Genomic DNA, 13,973 nt, shown 5'->3' with positions numbered 1-13,973 from the left:
ATATACTTATAAAAATTGATGTTAATAGGCATATAGGAAGCCCTAATTACAGAGTCATTCTTCCCTGCTGGTGACATTTGCTAGCTTCGGTCTTTAGCTAATGATGCATCTCCTTGTCCTTTGGGGGGTCGCTACTCTGCGGCTGAGTTCCTGTTCTCTGTGTTGACACACTCCATCATTCTAAATCAACGTGTGCACTTAACGGTGCTATTTAAGCCTTAATAAATATTGTATCAACATTGGCAGGAGATGGTATGAAGAGAGATGGGAGCTTGTCAGACGGGGATTTTTCTCATCAGGGCCACTGTGCATTTATCTGTCAGAGATACACACAAATAGGAAACACATTTGCACTGAGACTTCCAAAACTGGATGAGAAATGTAAGTGAACTTAAACATTTCCTTGGGAATAGGAGAAAAGTCAAGGGCTTTCTGGACTGCTCAGGGCTCATCTCCTGACCCCAGGTAAACCTGTCTTAATCTGTTTCTTTCATTTGGTTTGCAGCCCCAGTACGTTCTCAGCCAAGTGGTCACCCAGAGACCACAGTGTCCGGGTGCTTCTCAGAGCCTTCCCACAGGAAGTAAAGCCCCCGCCCTCCCCTCCAGCTGACTCCAGGACTTGCCCTCGCCTGGGAATGTTTCCTCCACCAGAAGCCAGCTTTCCTTAGCTCCAACCTGGGCTCAGGGCCCTTCTTCCCAACGGAGCTCTGCTCACCCCGGCTCTCTGCTTGTCAATTCTCTGCTGAGGCATGGGCTAGCATGTGGCTAGCTCCTGACCTTACTTCTCTTGCCTTGTCGAGTGGCTCCTGACTCCTCTTCCCTCGGGCTGGACCCTTTCCATTTTCATTGTATCCCACTTTGTGAAGACAAGAGGCCGGTGATGCAAAAATGAGTAAGACTCAGCCCTGCTTCTAAGCAACTCACTGGGCAGTGGGGGAAACAGAGAATCCAAGGTGGGTGGGTCTCAGGCTGGTAGTCTCAGGACTACAGGGACCTCTAATCCAGACACGAGTCTTTAAAGGTAAGCAGGAGTCCATCAGACAAAAAAAGGATGTTCCAGAAAGAGGGAAGAGAGAGCAACGGGGGAAAAAGTAGACAGAGCTTTTAGGTATTAGTACTTGTGACTAGCAATTTAGGGTTAGGCTTTAAAGTGGGAGGCTGGATGGTAATGCTACCTGACCAGGGTCTTTTGGCCTGATGCACAACAAGCCCAAACGCTGAGGTTTGCAGCAAAGAGAAGGCTTAACTCGCAAGATAGCTGAGCAAAGAGATGGAAAAACAAGCCTTAAGTCTGCCTCCCCAGGGCAAGGGGCTGGGGTTATTTATAGGAAAATGAATAAAGCAACAGAGGGGTCTGAGGCATGGGGAAGGTGGAGAAAGGCGATTGGGAAAAGGGGTGATAATTATTGTTCTGCACAGGTGTAACGAAGCTACAGACCTCCGCACCTTCTGAAGGTCACCAAGGGGACACCCGTGCATGTCCAGTTGAAGGATCAGTGGTCCTAACCTATCTCTACCAGCCTAGCTCCAACTAGACACAGCTGACTCCAAGTGCCAGAAAATAACTCTTATTTGTTAAGGCTATTTGTGTCTTGGAGGATACGCAAGTCTTAAAATGACCTTGATTAGTGAAGGCAGATGACATCGATATCCACATTTTCAGTAACAATTAACAGGTGGGGCTGGAGATGTGGGCCAGTTTCACATGGAGAAAAGCCATGAGAGTCACGCTAAAGATTTTGGATTTTATCCTAGAACACGGAGAAGACCACTGAAATTGTTTAAGGAAGGGACAAAATCAGATTCACGGTTTAGAAACAGTGAGCTGGCTGTGGTGTAGAGGATGAGCTGGAGGGAAGACAATCTTGGAGGCAAGATTAGTCAAGACCCTTTTTAAAGATCCAATAATGAAATGAGGGATGTGAGGCACTGAATCAGGGCAGTGAAGTCAGTAACTGTGGCCATGATATGTAATTAGATATATTTCTACAAAGCCCAGGAAAAAGTTGGGGCTGTAAATAAAGTTTTCATCAGCATATGGGTGAGATCAGTCAGGAAGACGATTTAGAGAAGATAGAACACCAGGGGCTTTTCATGGTTGGTCTGAGGAAGAGGAGCACTGGGAAAGAGACTGAGCCGGAGTGGTCAGAGGGGCAGGACGATGGTGTTTGGGGAGCCAAAGAAGAGTGTTTCTAAAAGGAAGGAGTGGTTAGCGGTGCTACGTGTTGCATAAAGGAACTGTCAGATGCAAATTGAAAGGGTCCACTGGGCTTACAAAGCAGGAAGGCCTTAGATTTCTTGACGAAGCGTTTCTTCAGGAGGGTGGCCCAGATGGACATCAGATCACGAAGGGTTAAGGACTGAATGCGTCTTGAAGCAACAGTGATGGTGAGAGTCAAGTATTGTTTCAATGTCTTGCTGTGTAGAGAAGGAGAGGAAGAGGGTGATCATTAGAAGGAGATACAGGGTAGACAGTTGGATTTAAAATTTTTCATTTAGTTGGTAGGAAAGGAGATTAGAGAGAGACATGTCGAGAACAAAGCAAAAAACAGGGGCCAGTTGATAGAGGCAGGAGCCAGTTGATAGAGGCAGGAGCCAGACAAGGAAGGAGTGATGTCTAAACCTCAAGGGGGTGGTTTAGGCTTAGACAGGATGGGTAGCTCTTTCCTGAGATGAATTAGTAGAATGTGAGAAGGGAGGCTGGCAACTGGTTGAGAGAGTTCTTAGAGCTATGGGTGAAATTGAGAGTGAGGGTAGGTGGGGGAGTACAGCAAGCTGGAGAGGAGTGAAAACCATTTGTAAAACCTGGGCCACAGTGCAGGCCGTGGAGCCGACCCAAAGATAGAGGAGGAGAGGGCTACTGATTTTGGAAACCCTGTATGTGTGGTGGTACCAGATTCACTGGGATTTTCTCCTTCGGCCGAAGTGTGGAGTCGAGGCAGCAGAGTAGGGTAACTCTCAGGCTGGGCTGTTTCATGGTATGTGGAATGCAAGCCAGCAGAGGTGAAGGAATTGAAGGGCTTGGCAACAGCATCGCTAGAGCTTGTTCAGCGCTCTAGACTGGATAAGAAAGGAAATCAAGATGGCAAGAGCCTAATTAACTGACAGAACAGAGCAGGTTGAGAAAATCTCCTCTGAGAATAGATATAATAGATATTATTTGTGATAATGGTTTCAAGTCATTCCTAGTCAAATCTGCTGAAGGTGTGTGATCAAATAGGAAGCTGTAAGATTAAAAACAACCATAAAAACCAAGCTCGCATGTGGAAGTAGAGAAGCTGGGTTTTCTTTTGTGATCATTAAACTGGCATTGGAATGAGCCCTACAGAAGCTCCAAACATACATGAGCCACGGGAGTGCTTTTGGTATGGGAGGCTTGTCCCTCAAGTTAGATATGTACATGCGCTATTGCGATTTAGAATAAATATATTTGTCTTCATCCCGTTTCTAGCAAAGCTCCTAAATCCTTTGAAATGTCCTAAGTGATGAGAGCTTGAAGGTGTCTCTTAGGTTAATTAGGTGACTTTTGGAAGGCTCCTGAGATCAGGGGTTAGTAGTCAGGAGAACCACACGACTGAGTGCCTTGAGCACAGCAAAGTCCTGAGAATCAACCCTGTGACCAGAGAACTGGAGCTTCCAGCCCCACTGCCAGACCTTCTGGGAGAGGACAGAGGCTGGAGACTGAGTTCAGTCACCAATGGTCAGTGACATAATCAATCACACTCATGTGATGAAGCCTCCTTTATCACCCCAAAGGAAAGTGTTCTGAGAGCTTCCTGGCTGGTGAACACGTGGAGATTCTGGGAGAGGGGTGGCTTAGAGACGGCATGGGAGCTCTGCACCCCTTTCCCATCCCTTGCCCTGTGCATCTCGTCCATCTGCCTGTTTCTGAGTCCAGTAAGGAAACCGTTTCTCTGAGTTCTGTGAGCCCCTCTGGCAAATTAATCAAACCTAAGGAGGGGGTCTTGGAAACCTGAAATCAATATCTGGTTGATAAGCAGAGGTGTCTGAAGTGGGGGTGAGGGGCAGTTTTATAGGGCTGAGCCCTTCACCTGTGGAATCCGATGCCAGGAGTGGTGGTAGTGTCTGCCTTGTGTTCACTGAAGGATGAACAGCTGGTGCCTGACGACTGCTTGCTCCTTGGATATGTGGGGAACACCCACATCAGAATTTAGGTGTAGAACCCCATTCACACATCTAGAGTAGTTGTTTAAACACACTCACGTTACTTTACACTGTTATTTAAGCATGTTAGGTATGCACCTTGACCCTCAACTGGATTATGAGCTCCTGAAGGAATGTGGATTATTCTATATTTTTTGTGTGCTTTTGGTTGCTTAATGTAGATGCTGGACCCCAAAGAAAGTGCTCCTAATTGCGAAAGGAATTCGAAGGAAACGTATTGTCTTCAGAATAGACAGCAAAGGCTGGATGGTCTGAACTCTTACCGACATAGAAGCCCTGGGAGTGGGCTTCTCTGATACTCAGCTGTTGAGAATCATTGAAATTCAGCTGCAGTGCTGGCACATTCGAAAGAGGCCTCATCAAAATGCAAAGTTTGTGCTGTCTCCAGTGACTTCAGCCAAGTCAAAATAAGGCTAGAGGGGAAAATAAACTTTTTTTTCCCCCTAAAACTTCACACAAGGAGAAAGCAAAAAGTTTCTCAAGCTTCTGAGAAATGACTAGTATTTCCAAAATGGGGTTTGATTAGGAATGTGAGAGACCAAAGTGGTAGAAAGTTAATGAGGCAAGTGGGAAGCGCGGGTTACCTTCCTCGGGCTTGGAGGGAGCGATAGAAATGCAAATTTAAAGCCCAGGCTGGGTAGAAACACCTAGAGGCCGAATCAATTTTACTGTTGGAGGACGACTGCCTTTTCTATAGGTTGAAAGCAGAGAGGTAGCTTGCTTTCAACATTCTTGAGAAATGACAAGTAAATGGATTGAAAATCATTGCTTTTGCCAACCCACCCTTTCCTGTTCTGGATACAGTTTTGCAAGCCCAAGTGCTAATGAGCTTATGTTGGTATCTGGCCTAGGAAGTAGGAGAGGCAGAAATCTAGGGCTGGTGGAGAGCAGGCCAGGGCGGGGGTGTTGGGCATGGGGGGGAGTCTGGGGGGAGCCTGAAACCACAAGAGGAAGGGCATCAAAGGAAAACCTCATCTGCTCCCGAGCTCTGCTGAAGCCTGCTCTGCACACTCACTGTGCACACGTGTGCGCTATCGATCTGATGACTGCCTTTTTTTTTTTCCTATCGTGTTGAGGATTAAAGCATATTTAGGGAATGCTGTATGGAATTGCTGAGACTGGAACTTTCCTGGCAATTCTGGGATTGTCGTCTCTGTTAATAGATAACTTTTCACGAAGATAGGGCTGCTCCTCCCGAGACTGAATGTGGGAAGGCCTGAGGGGAGAAGGGAGGCAGGTTTGCAGCTCTGCGCCACTGCGGGTGGCCTCTAGGCGCTCAGTCTAGAGCTGCGCTGAGCTGGAGATTCTGAAAAGATGGGGAACTGGAGGCAGGGAGTAGGGAATAGGAAAGGGATCCCACTCCTTACGTGTGGGCTGCATGCCTTCTAAAGTGGATGGCAATCTAAAGTGATTGCCTTCTAAAGTGGATGGCATGGAAAGGAGGAAAAAGAGTACTTTTTTAGTGGAGAAAGCTGACCAACATGACCTCAGCCGGGTGGTCAAGGTCAGCCTCAACCACAGTAAGTCACGTTGATGCTGTAAGCCCTTGATCGGGTGTGATGAGAACGGCACGTTGATACTGTAAGTCCTTGATCGGGTGTGATGAGAACGGCACTTTACCTTTGCGGTCTTCCTCCCCTAAACCCGTGACGTCAGTCTAATCATTAGAAAAATGTCAGATGAAACCCAGTAGAGGGGTAGTCTACAAAACACCTGACCAGTCCTCAAAACGGTCCAGATCAGATCCAGCAATTCTACTTGTGGATATTTATCTGAAACAAAGAAAGACTTTAATCTGAAAAGACATCTGCACTCCCATGTTCACTGCAGCACTATCTGTAATAGCCAAGCTATGGAAAAACCTAAGTGTCCACTAATGGGTGAATGAATCAAGAAAGTGTGTGTGTAGAAAGAAAGAAAGAAAGTGAAGTCGCTTAGGCGTGTCCCACTCTTTGCGACCCCGTGGACTCTAGCCCACCAGGTTCCTCTGTCCATGGGATTCTTCAGGCAAGAATACTGGAGTGGGTTGCCATTTCCTTCTCCAGGGGATCTTTCCAACCCAGGGATCCAAGCTGGGTCTCCCGCATTGCAGGCAGATATTTTAACCTCTGAGCCACCAGGGAAGCCCCATATAAATAATATATAAAATGGAATATTATTCAGCTATGAAGAAGAAGGGAAACTAGCCATTCACCACATGGATGGAGCTTGATGGCATTATTCTAAGTGAAATAAGTCAAACAGAGAAAGACAAATACCATATGGTCTCACTTGTATGTAGAAGCTAAAAAAAAGTAAACAAACAAACTGAGCTCATAGATACAGAGAAGAAACTGGTGGTTACCAGAGGCAGCGGGCTGGTAGCACTGGGAGGGGGGGTGCCAAATGGGTGAAAGGAGTCAAAAAACTTTCACCTATAAAGTGAATAAGTCACGGGGATATAATATACAGCAAGGTGACTATAGGTAATAACCCAGCATTGCATATTTGAAAGTTGCTGAGAGTAAATCTTAAAAATTCTGCTCACAAGAAAAATACTTCTGTAACTTTGTACTGCCGTGGAAGTTATCTGGATTTAGTGTGGTGCTTACTGTGCAACATACACAAATATCGAATCATTATATTGTGTACCTGAAACTAATTTAATGTCATATGTCAATGATGCCTCAATTTTTTTAAAAATGGAAAAATGGTCAAGTTCATAAAAAATAAGGAAACTCTGAGAAAGTAAGGGGCCTCAGAAGACATGAGGCCTAAATGTAACATGGAATTCTGAAGCAGGGCAAGGATATTAGGTAAAAACTAAGGAAATCTGAATGAAATACGGACTTTAATAATGTGGCATTATTGGTTCATTAATTGTAAAAATGATTCATACTAATGTAAAATGTTGATAGTGGTGGAAACTGGCTACTGGGTATACGGGAACTTCTCAGTACTATCTTCACAATTTTTCTGTAAATCTAAAACTTCTAAAAATTAAAATTTATTAAAAAAATGAATGTCTACATGAAAAGATGCTCAACATCATTAATCATCTGTTTGTTAGTCATTAGGGAAATGCAGATCAAAACCAGGATGAGATCTGCCTTCATACTCACTAGCATGGCTAAAATAAAAAAAAAAATAGTGAGTGTTGATGAGGATAGAGAGAAGTTGGAACCCTTTCACAGTATTGGTAGAAAGTATCAAATGAGGCAGCTGTCAAGAAAATTCATGGGGAAAGGACAGTCTTTTCAACAGATGGTGCTGAGAAAACATAGAATACGTGAAGAAGGAAGCTGGTCTACCTTCCACCATATCCAAAACTTAGAGTAGATCAAAAACCCACACAGAAGAGCGAAAATCATTAAACACTTCGCAGAAAACCTAAGCATCCAATCTTCATGACCTTGAACGAGGGAATGGTTCCTTAGACATGACAGCAAAACCCAGCCCAGCAAGAGGAGGATGCTGTCACCCAGGAAAAGCGAGGGTGCACTGGGCCCCGTGGCTGAGCAGGAGGCCACACTGTCTCTCACTGTCTCCAGACCCACCCCCCCGATGCAAGTGGCTCAGGAAGAGCAACACCCTCATCCCAGGGCTGCAGGCACCGGCCCAGAGGTCGGGGACTCCCTGTTTGGGGTACATCTGTCCCAGAGCCTGGTACCTACCCAGGGCCGTACTTAACCCAAAGCACACATCGTGCACTTTTGGGCTTCAGGCACATGTGTGTGAGAACAGCTCACATTTTCCATATCACACGCTAGAAAGGCAAGGAAGTGGCCAAGTGTGGCTTCACCCTGAGCAGTGTGGCTAGGTTGGTCTGGAAGGGGCAGCTGCTTCTCTGGGGGCGGGGAGACAAGCTGCAACTTTGGTCTGGCAGGCCTTGGGCCGGCCTTCCTCAGCCCAGTGAGGACAAGGACCCGGGGCCTCTTGCCTTCCACCCTGCCCCGCCCTGTGGGTGGAGGCGGGCCACCCACCCAAGCCGAGCCAAAGTCTGAGTGGGACCACATTCCTCACCTCCTTTTCTCTCTGCTGGACCTGTAGTAGCTGAGCAAGTCTTACCAGGTCACAATAGCTCAGTCTCTTGTAAAAAAAACACCTGTTTTAGACAACAGCTGGGTCTTGGAGACGCCCTCCTTTCCTTCCTCCTCCCCCAGGTGAGTGTCTGGCATTTTCATGGGTAGAGAGAGTAACGGGGCCCATAAGTAGGTGTCCTGGTGGGGTGAGGGGAGAGAGGGTGGGCAGAAGTGAGAGGGTAGTGTGGACACACAGACACTGCCAGCCGTCAAGGAGCTAGTGGGGAGCCGCGGGACACACAGGGAGCTCGGCTCCATGGGCGGGGTTGACCTTGAGGAGCAGGAGGGGGCTCCAGCGGGAGGGGACACGTGTGTACACATAGCTGATTCACGCTGTGGTGTGGCAGAGAGTAACACAACGCTGTAAGCAGTTATGCTCCAACAACAGCAAAATAAATACAAATAAGTCGTCGTTGTAGGTTCGGTCCCCTGGGAGGCAGACTCGGACACCAAGATCACATGCAGGTTTATTGGGACTTGCTTTTGGGAGCAACCCCTGTGAATGCGGAGGAAACCAGGACTGAACAGAGAGTAACGCTGGTGGGCAGTCTGGGGGATAAGTTCAACCCAGCAGGATTATATTAGGAAGCCCCTTTGGTCACAATCCAAGCCAGTTCATGTTCTCCAACTCGGCTCTACCCAAACCACAGATTAAAAATGTTCATGTTTAATTTTTGTGTCTTATTTCGTAATTAGTTCTAAGCTTGAAGGAGAAGGCAAGAGAGTTATTTATTAGTCTCCTGAAGATGCTGAAGATGAAGGTAATAATGACAATAAGAGTGATGATGATATCAAGGACCACGTAAGTCTCAAATGAGGTTACTCAAAAATAATCCTGTTAGGAGATGTGTTTGTAGCCACTGGTTTGTACCAACAACCTGCTACTTTCTTTGTGGTTTCAGTTCTGCAGCTCTTAGTGTCCTTTAAAAATTCATTTTTGTGGGCACTTTGAGTACCCACAGCCAACAGTGAGATCTTACCTGCACTTCCGTAGGCTTCTCTGTGGTCTGGGAAGTCCCAAATCATTTCTTGTCATCTCCATGGAGTTCCACACGAGTGTCCTAGATGGAGTTCCCAAGAGCAGAATGGAGACTTGGAGCTGTGAGCAACTTCTCAGTCATAACAAAACGAGTGTTCAGCTGTGAACACACCTGGTGGAGATGCTAGAAGGACCTTTGAACTGCTGGTCTTCACTTCCACCCATCTCTGCTGCTTAATGAACAGGACTTCCTATTGAAAGAACCCAGGCGTAGGAGCCCCAGGCTGTGATTACTCAACTCCGCAGTTAACCCAAGGAAACTCTGCAGGTATAAGAGCTCAGCCCTGGAGTCAGGCTGCCTCGTGAGTGACCCACAGCAAGTTACCTAATCTCTCAATACCTGTTCCTTCATCTGTAACGTGGAGATAATTATAGTACCTGCCTTATAAGGCAGTTGGGAGAACAAGATGAGATAAATGGTGTCAAATGTTTTGCACAATATCTCATACATGGTAACTATCCATCTGTGTGAGTTGTTATTATTAGGTGAGTATGAAACTGTTTGCACTTAATTATTCCATGAGAAGAATAATACCTGTACTACCGGTTGCAGGAAAAATAAGATGAATAAATAAAGGAATAGAAAAGTAATTTTTATTTTGTTTACCTTTTTGGCTGCACTGTATGGCATGTGGGATCTTAGTTCTCTGATTAGGGATTGAACCTGTACCCCTTGCAGTTAAGAAGCATGGATATTTAACCACTGGACCAAGTCCCCAGAAGTAGTTTTTAAATGCCAGTGTAAAGTATGTATCTTTATTTATGTGGAAATTAACATATACTCTCCAATCTTTCCTAACATAGGATGTGAATAAGGGCTGAACTGTTGTCATAATGACCCTGGCTTACCGTAGCAGGCTGAGCACGGAGAATGTGGTGTAGTGCATGTGCTCAAGCTTCAGTCTGGGCGCAGTAAGCTGCCCTCATCAAGGGTGTGCAGGAACATGCTTCCTAAAGGGTCTTAATCCCGGGCAGCCACTGCTCACATCTGTGCTTCAGCCATCCATATCTCAGTCCGTGCCAGGCTCTGCTAATTAGCACACTGAATGCCAGAAGTAACATCTTAATGGTGAAAATTGTAGCCTATCAACTATTGTGAGAAATGTGACCAATGAACTTTGGTGACTGGTAAGATTAAAGGTATTAAGATAGATAGGTTGGAGAACCCCTCCTGTCTTCCCTTGCCTTCACAGAATGTAAGAATCCACAAAATTTCTCACTTGGAACCTGGGGGAATGCAAGGGACATCTGATTCCTAAAGGAACCTATGTTCCATTTCTGGTTTAGGAGGCTCATATGGAATCTGATGCTCATATGGAATCTGTATAAGGATAAAGTTAGGATGAGTTACCGCTAAAGTTTTTTTTTTTTTTTAATCTCTGTGGGTTAAGAATAAGGTCATCTTTACAGGGGCATCCCTAACCCTTTGTAACCCATGGCAGGGATGACAGATCTGGTGATGATAAAACCTGCCTTGCATTCTTTAAGAGGTAAGAAGTTGCTGTCTTACGAAGCAGAACAACTTGACTGTTCTTTATGAAACCACAACGGGAGGCAGCAGGGAGAAGGACACTCAGACCTTCCCACGAAAAGAGAAAGAGGCCAGCTAAGACATGGTCAGTGAATGAAAGCAGTTTATTTGACATTAATTGCAGAATTTACAGCACTACCATTTAATGATAGGAATAAAAATAGAAAGAATCCAGTGTAAGTAATGTTGCAGACAAAACACCAGGGTGGGAAATGAGCAGAACTGAAAATGCAATTAACATTCAATCAAATCTTCCAAAGGACTGGGAGCTTATCAAGGGGTGAGCAGCCCGGAGCGTGGTGTGCTTCTCGTCCTCACCAGCATTTCAGGGCAGCCACCAAACATCCACCCTGTTGACCATCCCTGGAAAATCTTTCAGCACCGTCGGCCTTAACAGGTCCGAGATGGGGCAAAATCTGGATGATAGTATGCTTTGTCAGTATAGCTGAGGGTTAAAAGGAAATAATGTGAATTAACTAGTGTGTGTGATTTTTTTTTTTTCAAAACAGAAAGGAATGCAGATTTTAGGAGTGTGTTTTCCTGATTTTAGGTAGGAGAGGTGAGGTCTCCTACCTAAAATAAAAGAGGTCACTTTTACTTTGACCGGAAGTAAAAGTTTAAAGTTTTCCTCCATGATTTTCTTGGAGATAATAGCTGTAAAAGCAAGGAACCCGAGCAAGAGGTATGTATGTGACTCTCTGATCCCTTCTCTTAGAATCTGGGTGGAGACCTAGCAAAGGTACCTGGATTTCTAAAGGGCTGGGTTTCTGGAAAAGCTGACCAAGAAGCCCCATGACTAAGCATGGGCTCTGATGGTAAAGCCATTTGTCTGTGACTTAATGAGTCTTTTCTTCCCCTTTTAAAACTTTAAATAGAGCTGGGACAAATTCTTCTCTCTGTCCTTCCCCTTCCTTCTCTCATTTTAGTCACTTTCAAAATCATACAGCAACCAACAGCTTGGAAAGAAGGATTCAAGACCCACAGGCCAGCCTGTGAAATTAAAAGGCATTTTTAATATCCAAATTTAACACCTCTGAGGTCATCAGGGCCCAAAGGGAGAAAAGAGCCCTAACTGATTTGATCCCGAGAAGAAAAACCGATGGAAGACATTGGAACGTGTTCTCACTCACTTCGGTGGAAGGACAGTTTCTCTAGTAAGAAGTCATGGACCAAGTAAGAATCTTCAGCACCTGTGCCAGTAAAATATTAATTTGGGTAGAAATATTAGAATAAGAAGGGTGAAAAAAAGGCCAGGCTTTTTCTTTGCAGTCCGGGGAAACACCTTCTTGAAGAAAAGCAAAGGATGAAGAAGGAAACCAATGGGGATGCTCGTCAATTCCAAACCATCTTTACGAAGTTCTTTGGCATCTGAGACCAGAGGAGACTCAATGGCTCTCGGACTGAGTGAGTGAAAACAAGAGTTGGTGATTGGAGGTGTGGGTTGGAAGAGGAGCCAACACCAAGATTAAGTCTGTATCCTCTCAGTTCCTGCCTGCCAAACGCAGACGTTCTTTATCATTTTCTCAGTGGGAAGTTATCTTCTTGTTTCTGGAATTCCAATTTGCCAGGTATCTTATAATCTCTTGTGGGTTTTCCAAGTGGCACCAGTGGTAAAGAACCTGCCTGCCAACGCAGGAGATGTAAGAGACGTGGGTTCGATCCCTGGGTGGGGAAGATCCCCTGGAGAAGGAAATGGCAACCCACTCCAGTGTTCTTGCCTGGAGAACCTCATGGACTGAGAAGCCTGGTGGGCTACAGTCCATAGGGTCACAAAGAGTAGGACATGACTGAAGTGAATTAACATGTACATTATAACCGTTCACGGTATGAAGTTTGCTGGCCCCATTTAGACTTGTGTAACACAAAAAGACATAGTAAAGAAGGGAAATAATATTCTAGCTTCAAGGAAGTATCTGATAATGGTATGACTACCTGTTCAACAGCTGGATGGTCTTTGAAGAGTTAACTCTGATGTCCAGGTAGCAGGTTTCCTGTCATAATCTGAAAAAATTTTTGCTACTTAATAATCAGATTCTTTAGCTAAATGCCAAATTGGATCAAAGCAAGGGAGATGGAAGCTTCCCAGGTGGCACCAGTGGTAAAGAATCCGCCTGCCAAGGCAGGAGACTTAAGAGATGTGGGTTTGATCCCTGGGCTGGGAAGATCCCCTGGAGGAGGGCATGGCAACCCACTCCAGTATCCTTGCCTGGAGAATCCCATGGACAGGGAAGCCTGGCGGGCTATAGTCCACAGGGTCGCACAGAGTTGGATGCAAGTGAAGCGACTTAGCACGCATTGCATGCACGCGTGCAAGGGAGACGGGGGAAGCCCCCACATTGTATAGACTTTTGAAGAGGACTTTCAAACAGAGATTAAAGTAGGCATCAATGGGCCATGTTTTTGGTTGGCTCCATAGCTGTGGTTCAGCCTGTCCTCTAAGAAAAACCAGTAACACGGGCAACGTGCATGGTCCCCCGAGAGAGGGGCCAGGCAGAGAGGCACCGACATCTCCTTTCCCCTCGTCTATTTTCCAGATCAAAGAACTGGGGATAGCCAAAATATAAACTGGAAACAAAACAACAGGAAAACCCATTCATACCTCTCTTTGTTCTCCAAATAATTGTTTGTAAAATCTACAGATGGATTCACTAAACCAGGGTGCAGAGGAAGGGTGACGTGGGGGGCTCTGACTTAAATGAGCCCCACTGCAGTGTGGGACCCGGACCCCTGCAGCACAGTGAGGGCGCAGGTCAAGCCAACCAGATGGGCCACCCACAACCCTGGCTGGCGGAGCCCCGCCTGAGGACAGGTGAGTGTCCGGTGGGCGACCGAGGATTCAGGATGGCTATTTTGACGTCCTGGCCTTTCCTGTAAGAACTGGGGTCTGCCTTCATGCCAGCATGTGCTTAAGGCCAAGGGATGTCAGAGAACTGTTGGGGTCCAGAGAGTGAGGTTAGAAAGTTTGGACCCAGCTCTCTTCAAAGCTGATAGTTATGCAGATCTTGAGGAAATGGCAACCCACTCCAGTGCGCTGGCCTGGAGAATTCCATGGACAGAGGAGCCTGGCGGGCTGCAGTCCACAGGGTTGCAAAGAGGTGGACACGACTGAGCAACGAACACTCTCACATTCACGTGCCCTAGAGCCAAACTCTACCTT

The sequence above is a fragment of the Bos grunniens genome, chromosome 24 (assembly GCF_055505025.1).
Source record: "Bos grunniens cultivar Pamir isolate PY7600 chromosome 24, Bosgru_T2T1.0, whole genome shotgun sequence".
Classification (NCBI taxonomy): Eukaryota; Metazoa; Chordata; class Mammalia; order Artiodactyla; family Bovidae; genus Bos; species Bos grunniens.
Note: the sequence above shows the minus strand (reverse complement) of the source record.